Source organism: Mesoplodon densirostris, chromosome 4, assembly GCF_025265405.1.
Source record: "Mesoplodon densirostris isolate mMesDen1 chromosome 4, mMesDen1 primary haplotype, whole genome shotgun sequence".
NCBI classification, from domain to species: Eukaryota; Metazoa; Chordata; class Mammalia; order Artiodactyla; family Ziphiidae; genus Mesoplodon; species Mesoplodon densirostris.
In genome coordinates, this window is record NC_082664.1 from 133,012,277 (window position 1) to 133,021,594 (window position 9,318).

The window sequence follows — 9,318 nt, forward strand, 5'->3', positions numbered from 1 at the left end:
GCACTGTGGGGGAATTAAAATGTGAAAATGTGAGTGAGATACATCCCAGTCCCTAAGGATCTTATAATTTGGTAGAAGGAATTAATGATGATGATGTTGAAAATAAGTGATCACTTAATATATATACTCTTCTAGAGCTTCATAGATATTAGTCCATTTAATCATTACAGAAGGGGGGAGGTTTGAGGAAATTAATTAATTGCATCGATTTACTGTGGAAAGCAGTGTTTTATCCTAAATGCCTCTGTTTGCAATGTCAAAATTGCCCCTCTTTTCAGGTCCCCACCCCTTCCCCAGGTCTATTCTAGCATTTTGTGAACAAGCTCTTGTTTATGCTTTCTCGGTTCCTAATGACCTTAAAGCCTTTGGTCATTCTCCCTTTCATTCTCCGTCTTCTCAGACTGAAGGGCCTTAAGGCCTTGAGCTCACCAGGCTCCCTGTCCTCTTCCTCGCCCCATTCACCCGTCTCAGGACTTACCCTGTGTCTCCGCTTTTGTTGGGAGTGATAGGTGACACTGTATCCCCCTGCTCATTTTGAGGTCGAAGTTTTGAGGTGCAAACACAACATCCATATCTTTGTTTTTTCATAAAGCATCTTAAATGTGTCCCTTGAAAAGGAAGGACAGGAGATATTAATGATCATCACATCTTTGGAGCGAAGGATTTCAGAAGAAGCCTTTATAAACACTTCACAGTTTTGTAGTGTCTAAGTCATATAACAGCACAGAGGGCTTGGGGAGATGATTTTCACCGAAGCTGTTCAGTTGAGAAAGGTCGATATAGCCAGTGCTTGTCGAGGCTTGTAGTTTGAACGGTGGCTGAGCAGGCCACCAGGAGGAGTTCTTGGCATGTGTAAATCTGCATTCTTCCTCGACTGTTTGCTGTAGGTTCAGACAAAACCAGGATTGGAGTTGGGATTCCTGCTTCAAGCCTTCTTTATTATTTGCTAGACCACGACATTTACAAGTAGGATATTCTTATTCATCTGAGGTGGAAATGTACTATAGCTTCTGGGAATGGATCAAGACTCTAGCTAAGGAAACTTATTTTAAAACCTGAACTTGATCTGCCAACTTTCTTGGCCAAAAGGAAAACCAGCAAGCGGGTGTTTGGTTTAAAATGGGAAAGGAAGAGCCAGCCTTTGCTTTGGAGTATGTAGTGATAGCTAATTCTTTTCTTTCTTCAAACTTCCTCCTTCAGTTAATGTAAATACGTTAATGTGATATGATTTCCCTAATAGACAACACTGATAGGAACAGGGGTGGGACCGAACCTTAATGGTTTCTGTAACATGTTTAATTTCTGATGTTGCTGTTAAATGTTCAGGAAAATTAGTCACATTTAGAACCATCTGTTTCCAAAAGTGGTTAAAGTGTGAATAGCCTTCTAACTAACCATTTTATTGCTCATGATAATAGTTGTGGCATGAAATTATTCTTTTGATTCCCTTTGTTTTCTGCTATGAATACTCACACATTTTGCTTCTAGGGAACTGGGATTAAAAATGTAAAAGGACACCCTTCAGGTGTCTTGGCCATCACAGATGTAAAAAGGAATCTAAATTCTTACTTTCCTTTCGATTCCAATATACCTTATCTTTGATTTAGATACAGTTATGGATTGGAAGCCATAGTTAAGAAGTATATGAAATCTTCAGTAGTAACAAGCACTGTGTGATCAATGGATGGTTGAAGAAATGATTTTGGAGGATGCTAATATGTGGTGCCTTACACATTTTATTTCTTGTGTTGTTTCTCTTGGGGGAATGGGAAGAGGTAGGGTATGGTGGACAGAGTCCCTTAAATGTATGCATGCCTTTCACAAGAAGGAAAAAACAACTTTAAAGCTGGCAACCAAAGAATTTGGCCAGCGTAACCTTCAATTCTTTTTTTCCTTCTGAATGGTTGTTTCCATAGAATGGGCATGAAACTTATATATGACAGTCCAAACCTTTTACTGAGCAAGTCAAAGTTCTGGCAAGCCTAACTGGAATATTTGTTAGGGTATTTAAAATATTCACATAGTGGGTTTCTTTAGGAAAGAAAACGTCTCCCATTCTGGGTTGTGGGTGGCGCTTTATTTTTTTTATTTTTTTATTTTTTTAGATAAATTTTTTTTATTAGTTTCTGCTTTATAACAAAGTGAATCAGTCATACATATACATCTGTTCCCACATCCCTTCCCTCATGCATCTCCCTCCCTCCCACCCTCCCCATCCCACCCCCCCAGGCGGTCACAAAGCACCGAGCTGATCTCCCTGTGCTCTGCGGCTGCTTCCCACTATCTATCTACCTTACGTTTGGTAGTGTATATATGGGGAGGGGGAAGGGTAAGCTGTGACAAAGAGAAAGAGAGGCATGGACATATACACGCTTTATTTTTGAGTGGTCATTAGAATGGCCACAGTTGCCTAACTTTGGATTACTCCTTGACATGTTGTTATGTAAAAATGAAATCCAAATTCTTTTTCTGTCCTGAATGGGTATGGATGTTCAAATCTGCTCTGATGGTGAAGCAGATATCTCTGTGCTGTAGCACTCACACAGGGGAGGAAGATTGACCTGCTTTACCTGCTGCCTGTCTGCTTGGGAATACTGTTTCTACTTGACAACATAAGAAAAGTTTTTCTTTGGGCCGCACCGCGTGCGTGCGGCATGCGGGATCTTAGTTCCCTGACCAGGGATCAAACCCTTGCCCTCTGCAGTGGAAGCGTGGAGTCCTAACCACTGGACTGCCAGGGAATTCCCAGAAAAGTTTAAAACAATGAAAAACCCTTTTTTGGGACAAAGAAGTTTAAGAGAAAAAAAGGAGGGAGAGTTTTTGAAACCCCAAATCTATTTTTTATTTCAGCTATATTGAAAGTTTTGTTTTTCTACAAATTAAGAAGGAACATAACCCAAAGGTGAAGTGAATTAAAAAAAAAAACAACTGTGTTACACGGTGATCGTAACTTCCAGATGCATAAAGGAACAGAATGTTAAACTGTAAAACATTTCACTGTACAGTGACAGTAAAATAGCTCTCGCTTTATGTCACCAGGAGTGGCAGCAGCTGGGATTACTCACTTGAGGTTGGACGTTACCTGGAGCTTTGGATGCTCAATTAATGGCCTAATCCTTCCGAGGGCGAACAATTCCTTCCTCACTGTCTGTGGCTCTTGGTATGGGAGAAACTGGCTATTTTCTGAAATACTTCTTGTGTCTTTTGAATAGGGGTGAGAATAGCTAAAATTGAGGGCTTTTAAAATTAAGAATTTGAGCTAACTGGTGGTGAAGTTCTCCCTTCCAGTATCTAGCTAGGCAGGCACCTAGGTTGGTCCCTACCAAATGATTTGTGAAATGGGTTGCTGACAGCTTGTTCAATAATCCTCCATGACAGTAATTTGTAAATGGCATTTTGCTCCTCTTAGGGCAGTGGAATCGATGGCTTGCTTGCAAAATTTTTAAATGGTAGCTTGTTATGGTATGTTTTACAGAACAAATAGGGACTGGAACACCTTAATGAGGCCACTATAAAAATGAAATGGCTGTACTTACACCAGGTGGAATCCTCTATGAAAGTTCCGCAGAGAGAATTTTTGATGGCTCTAGTTGAGTGTAGGGCAGAGCCATGTCACCAGCTGCATGTGGAATCTGTAATACAAAGGGCAAGAGCTGTTCAAAGAGAATTAATGCGATTAGCTTCACCTACATTCTGTCGGCATTCTCTCAATTACCTCCTGACCCTCTCCCTTTCCACCTTTCTCCTGTTCATAGCCAAATCAGCCCTTGTACACAAATAGTCCTTTACTCATGCCTTATGCAGGAGGGCTTTTGCTTTGGAATTTTTAACAATTTTTTTTTCTAGCTAAAAAGTGAATATGGATGTGAGAAAAGGAGGAGGAGATCAGGGACTGAATGTCTTTCTTCCCTGGAATATCTACTTTATACAAGGAGAACTTACAGTGTAGGAGAGCAGGGGACAGTATTATATATTCTTTGCTACTTTTCTCTCCCGGGCAAGGCCTCTGCTGCCGGTGACTAGCGGTTTATAGATAATTTGACTAGAAATAGCTGACAGTACGGACACGAGTGATAATGATGAACAATTAGTAAAAAAGTGGTTAAAAGAATTTATTTTCCCATCGGGAAACAGTTGCACAAAAAAGAACTTTGACATTATCTTGTGTTATTAAAACAGGTTATCAATCTTGTATTAGTTTCTGGAATACAGCAAAGTGATTCATATATATATATATATATATATATATATATATATTCTTTTTCAGATTCTTTTCCATTATAGGTTATTATAAGATATTGAGTAGAGTTCCCTGTGCTATACAGTAGGTCCTTGTTAGTTATCTATTTTGTATATAGTAGTGTGTATATGTTCATCCCAAACTCCTAATTTATCCCTTCCCTACCCCGTTTCCCATTTGGTAATTATAAGTTAAAAAAAAATTTTATTTTATATTGGACTATAGTTGATTTACAATGTTATATTAGTTTCAGGTGTACAGCAAAGTGATTCAGTTATATATATATATATATATATATATATTCTTTTTCAAATTCTTTTCCCATTTAGGTTAGTACATAATACTGAGTAGAGTTCCCTGTGCTAAACAGTAGGTCCTTGTTGGTTATCTATTTTAAATATAGTATATGTCAATCCCAAACTCCCAATTTATCCCTCCGCCCACCTTTTCCCTTTGGTAACCATAAGTTTGTTGTCTGTGTCTGTGAGTTTGTTTCTGTTTTGTAAACAAGTTCATTTGTATCTTTTTTTTTTTAGATTCTGCATATAAGTGATATGATTGTCTTTCTCTGTCTGACTTACTTCGCTTAGTATGATAATCTCTAGGTCCATCCATGTTGCTGCAAATGGCATTATTTCATTCTTTTTTATGGCTGAGTAATATTCCATTGTATATATGCCATGTCTTCTTTATCCATTCATCTGTCAATGGATAGTTAGGTTGCTTCCATGTCTTGGCTATTATAAATAGTGCTACTATGAACATTGGGGTGCATGTATCTTTTCAGGTTTTCTCCAGATATATGCCCAGAAGTGGGATTGCAGGATCATATGGCAACTCTATTTTTAGTTTTTTGAGGAACCTCCATACTGTTCTCCATAGTGGCTGTGCCAATTTACATTCCCACCGACAGTGTAGGAGGGTCAGGTTATGAATCTTGCTGGGTGTCTGTCATTTATTTTTTTCATTCATTTATTCACTCCTTCTATATATGTTTACTCTGTACCTACTATGGGCCATCTCTGCATGAGGCACTGGAGATGGACTTCAGTCAGATGTGGAGCTTACAAACATTGAAGATGACATAATGAACTACAATGGTGATGAAAGTTTGAGGGAGAGGTACAGTGGGCTGTGTGAACATTAGTCAAGGGGTGACTTGTGGATAAGGATGGTCAGATTACAGTCTGGAAGCTGCCTTAAGTCTTGGTTAGTACTTATAAAAATACATAGATGAACAGGTAACTATGAAATAGCATTTCTAAGAAGATATTTGTAGAAAAATGTAGCTGTATGTCCAGAGAATCCAGGGTTAGTGTATGGGAGTACTTGTAGAATAGAACAGGTAACTAAGAGAAAAAATAATTGGCCACCCATTTTATTTAAAGTGGGAGCCATCTCCCTGGAAAATGGATTCAGGTTTGTTTTACTGATTGAGCCCTGGGAAATGGTGGTCCTTGTGCTCTGGATGACATTTTCCAGGGTGCTTTATAAGTATTCTGGATAGCAAACACCTTTAGCAGAATTTCCCCATGAGTTTACTTTTGCAATTCATTTATTTGAACAAGTTTATTTGACAGGCTTTCCATATTTCCCCATTATATTTTATCTTGTTGATTTTAGCATATTTAGTTTTCTCTGAATTCTCATCCTGACATCCACAAACTTGCCTCTTCTGTCTTGATGTCATCTGGAAATGGGTTGAAGACGCCTTGTCTGCCTTCATCTTGTCTGATAAAACTGCTAAACATGACAGGGCCAGATGCGAAGCTGGGTGCTCGCGCCAGAGGTTTCCCTTCAGGCTCACATCGCTCCGTTAGTAAGGTGTTCAACCAGATTTGAATTCCCAGCACTGTGCCGCCAGCAGCGCTGTGTAATGTGGGGGACAGTTCACTGGCAAGAGTCTGGGGGCACCGGCCGGGGATACCAGGGTTCTCAACTGTCGTGGAGTGGCAGCCCAGCCCCCTGAAATGAGAAGCAGAAATGCATGTTGGAGCTGAAAAGCATTTTCTCCATCCCAGAAACTGCAAAGTGAAGGAGTAACAGACTGTGGAAGCCAGAACTTTCCCAAGCTTCACATGTGTCCAATACCATTTTTACTGGCCATCTCTACCAGGTGTCCTATAGGGACCTCAGAGCAAGTCACAAATTGAACTCATCCTTCCCCATCCCCCAGAACTGTCAACCTCTGCCTTTGTTTCCCATTGATAGTTTTCTCTCCCACCTGATCCATCTTCCACATTGCGTTCAGAGTGATCTTTCTAAAAAACCTAACATTGTCCCTTCCTTGGTTCAAAATTTGTTCCTGGCTACCTCTGTATATGCAGGATAAAATCTGAATGCCTTCCTGTGAATGACTGTCCGTGATCTGACCTCACCCAAGCTACCAGCTTCGTCTTTGGCTCATGCTTTATTAATTTACATTACACGGAATGTCTTTGTTTTCCTGTACATGTTATGTTTCCCATTCCCTTACCTTTGCATATGTTATTCCCTCTGGTCAGAGCCCCATCTCCCTGAGAACCTCCTTCTTGCAAACTGCAATCCTCAATTCCAGGACCACATTCTCTGTGAAGCCTGGAGAGACTTTATAGAGAAGTCTTCCGAGAGTGTCTGGCTGGTTCATGGGTCCACCCCAGTGCTCAGATAAAACCATCGATACTACCATTTTCATGCTGCTCATGGGTGTCGTAATTGTGTTTTTCTCTTGAAGGCAGGGTCCATGTCACTCTGTCTTTGAACCTCCAGCACCTCATAGAATGTGTAGCTCTTGGAAGGTGCTTATGGAACGAAAGACAGCTAAGACTAGAGCTGGGCACCTCTGGAAATGAAAGATGAGCAGGGACTGTTTGTGGGGTTGGATCCCGAGATAAAGACAGAAGGACAGTTTTCCCCTTTGTAAATGTTCCTGCTGCACCTCAGTCCTGGCTCCGCCTAATCCATCCTGTGGCAGAGGCTGCTGGTGGTGCAGCTATATCCATCTTTTCTTCTTCCTTTAATAATAGAACTGTAGAGTTTAGCTAGGTGTGTGGTTTCCAAGACAGAGAGTACATTTGTCACATTCCCTTACAAGATGTGGTCATGCAGTAAAGTTCTCACCAGTAAGATAAGAGAAGGAGAAACGTGTGGCAATTTCATGTTATGCTGTTAAATAGAATGAAGTATAGTCTCCTTGACATTTTCTCACTCTCCCATTGGCTCTTCTGTAGATGTGATGGAGGCTGTCGGAGCAAACATCTCTCTTGTTATGGAAACCCTGGGTTGAAGGTGGCTGAACTGGGCCACTAGTCCTGGATGACTAGCTCCTAGACTGTGATCGTAGAAGAGAAACTTCTGTCTTGTCTAATCCATTGTAGTTTTGGATCTCTGTAGAGACTGGGCCAAAATATTAAGTACCTTTTAAATAAATTGTGTTCATGAATGACTCTTAGTTATTTAGCAGAACATGCCTGGACATGTACCTTTACATGTTCATTTAGTCACATTGGTTTAAAATTTTTGAAAAATTTCAAACATACACAGTTGTAATAATCTTTTAGTGATATGTGCTTCATATTTTTCTTTTCTGTTTTTTTAAAGTAATAAGAAGTTATATTTAGAGTTAGTACTCACCTCTGATCCCAATACTCTTTTTTTTTTTTTTTTTTCTTTTTGCGGTATGCGGGCCTCTCACTGTTGTGGCCTCTCCCGTTGCGGAGCACAGGCTCAGCGGCCATGGCTCACGGGCCCAGCCGCTCCGCGGCATATGGGATCCTCCCAGACCGGGACACGAACCCGTATCCCCTGCATCGGCAGGCGGACTCTCAACCACTGCGCCACCAGGGAGGCCCCCCAATACTCTTTTTTTCTTCAGAAGCCACTTCTATTCTCATTTTATATTTATAATTCTCATGCATACTACTATACTTTCAACTACATTTTATGTGCCTTTAAACATATGTAGCATTTTTATATGTTAAAAAAGCATACTTTTTTCTGATTAGGTTTTTGTGATTTGTGTATGTTGATTTATATATGGTTGGTTCATATCTTAACTACTATGTAATATTTCACTGAATGAATATAATTCACTTTAGTGATCCTCTTATTGACGAATTTTGAGGTTTTGTCTAATTTTTAACTATTGTGAACATTTGCTGCAAGAACACCCAGTATATGTCTTTTGTGGTCACATGCAGCAGAAATAATGGGGCAGAACCAATATTTGAAGAGCTACTAAGGGTTTCCAAAAATGAGAAAAGGTATTAAATCAGCTAAAGTTCAAGAGGCTTATGAACCCCAGAGTTGATGGACTTGTCCATCATTTTGAACATTTGCAGGTATCTTGACAATGGAAAGAGAGCTCTGGAAGGTTTTGCACTGACAATTAAAGCTCTGGGTCTAAAAGTGATACACGGTAATTCCTGTCACAACTGTTGGTCAGAACTAGTTACATGACGCCACCCAACCACAAGGGACCAGGAAGTATAATCCTAGTCTAGGGTGCGCCCAGAAGGAGAGACCAGTTAGGATATTTGACCGTCAACATGACATTACCCTAAACTTAAACCATACCTCTATTAAAATAACCAAATCCAAAAGCAAACAGTTTAATTTCTACTTGACAATCTTGTCAGGATTGATAATAAGAGCAAATAAGTGGCATTTCTTAAGGGCCCACTATAATCCCAGCTCTGGGCTTTATTTTCCTTATTTAATTAAATATTCTCAGTAGCTTTAGGAGGAAGTGGTATTATTATTCCCATCTTACAAATGAGGAAACTGAGGAAGGATGAATAATTAGGTCATAGAGCTAGGGGGCTGGAGAGCCTGGGTGTAGACTCCAGAGCCAGCCTGGGACTCTTCCCCCTACACAGACCACCTATGTGAGTCCTCCAAGCCTCTGGTCTCAGGCCTCCTTGTCTAAGAGAACCAGAGGTGAAGGCCTCTCTCTGCCTGTCCTCACAGTTTAAAGCCACTAGTGCTCTCCGGAACAGAGTTTAGCAACCTTATGCTCTCACAGTAAGTGTTCAAAGCACCTCAGCATTCTAGTCAGGAGATAAAACAGCTGTTTCCTCCAAATGGCTTATACTGAAATG

The 9,318-nt window shown here is 40.3% G+C and overlaps 1 pseudogene; it reads right to left on the reverse strand.

The window, feature by feature from the left end:
• LOC132488172 (dual specificity protein phosphatase 5-like) overlaps window positions 1-6,724 on the reverse strand; it is a 53,291-nt pseudogene extending 46,567 nt beyond the window's left edge.
• Window positions 6,725-9,318: the final 2,594 nt, after the last annotated feature.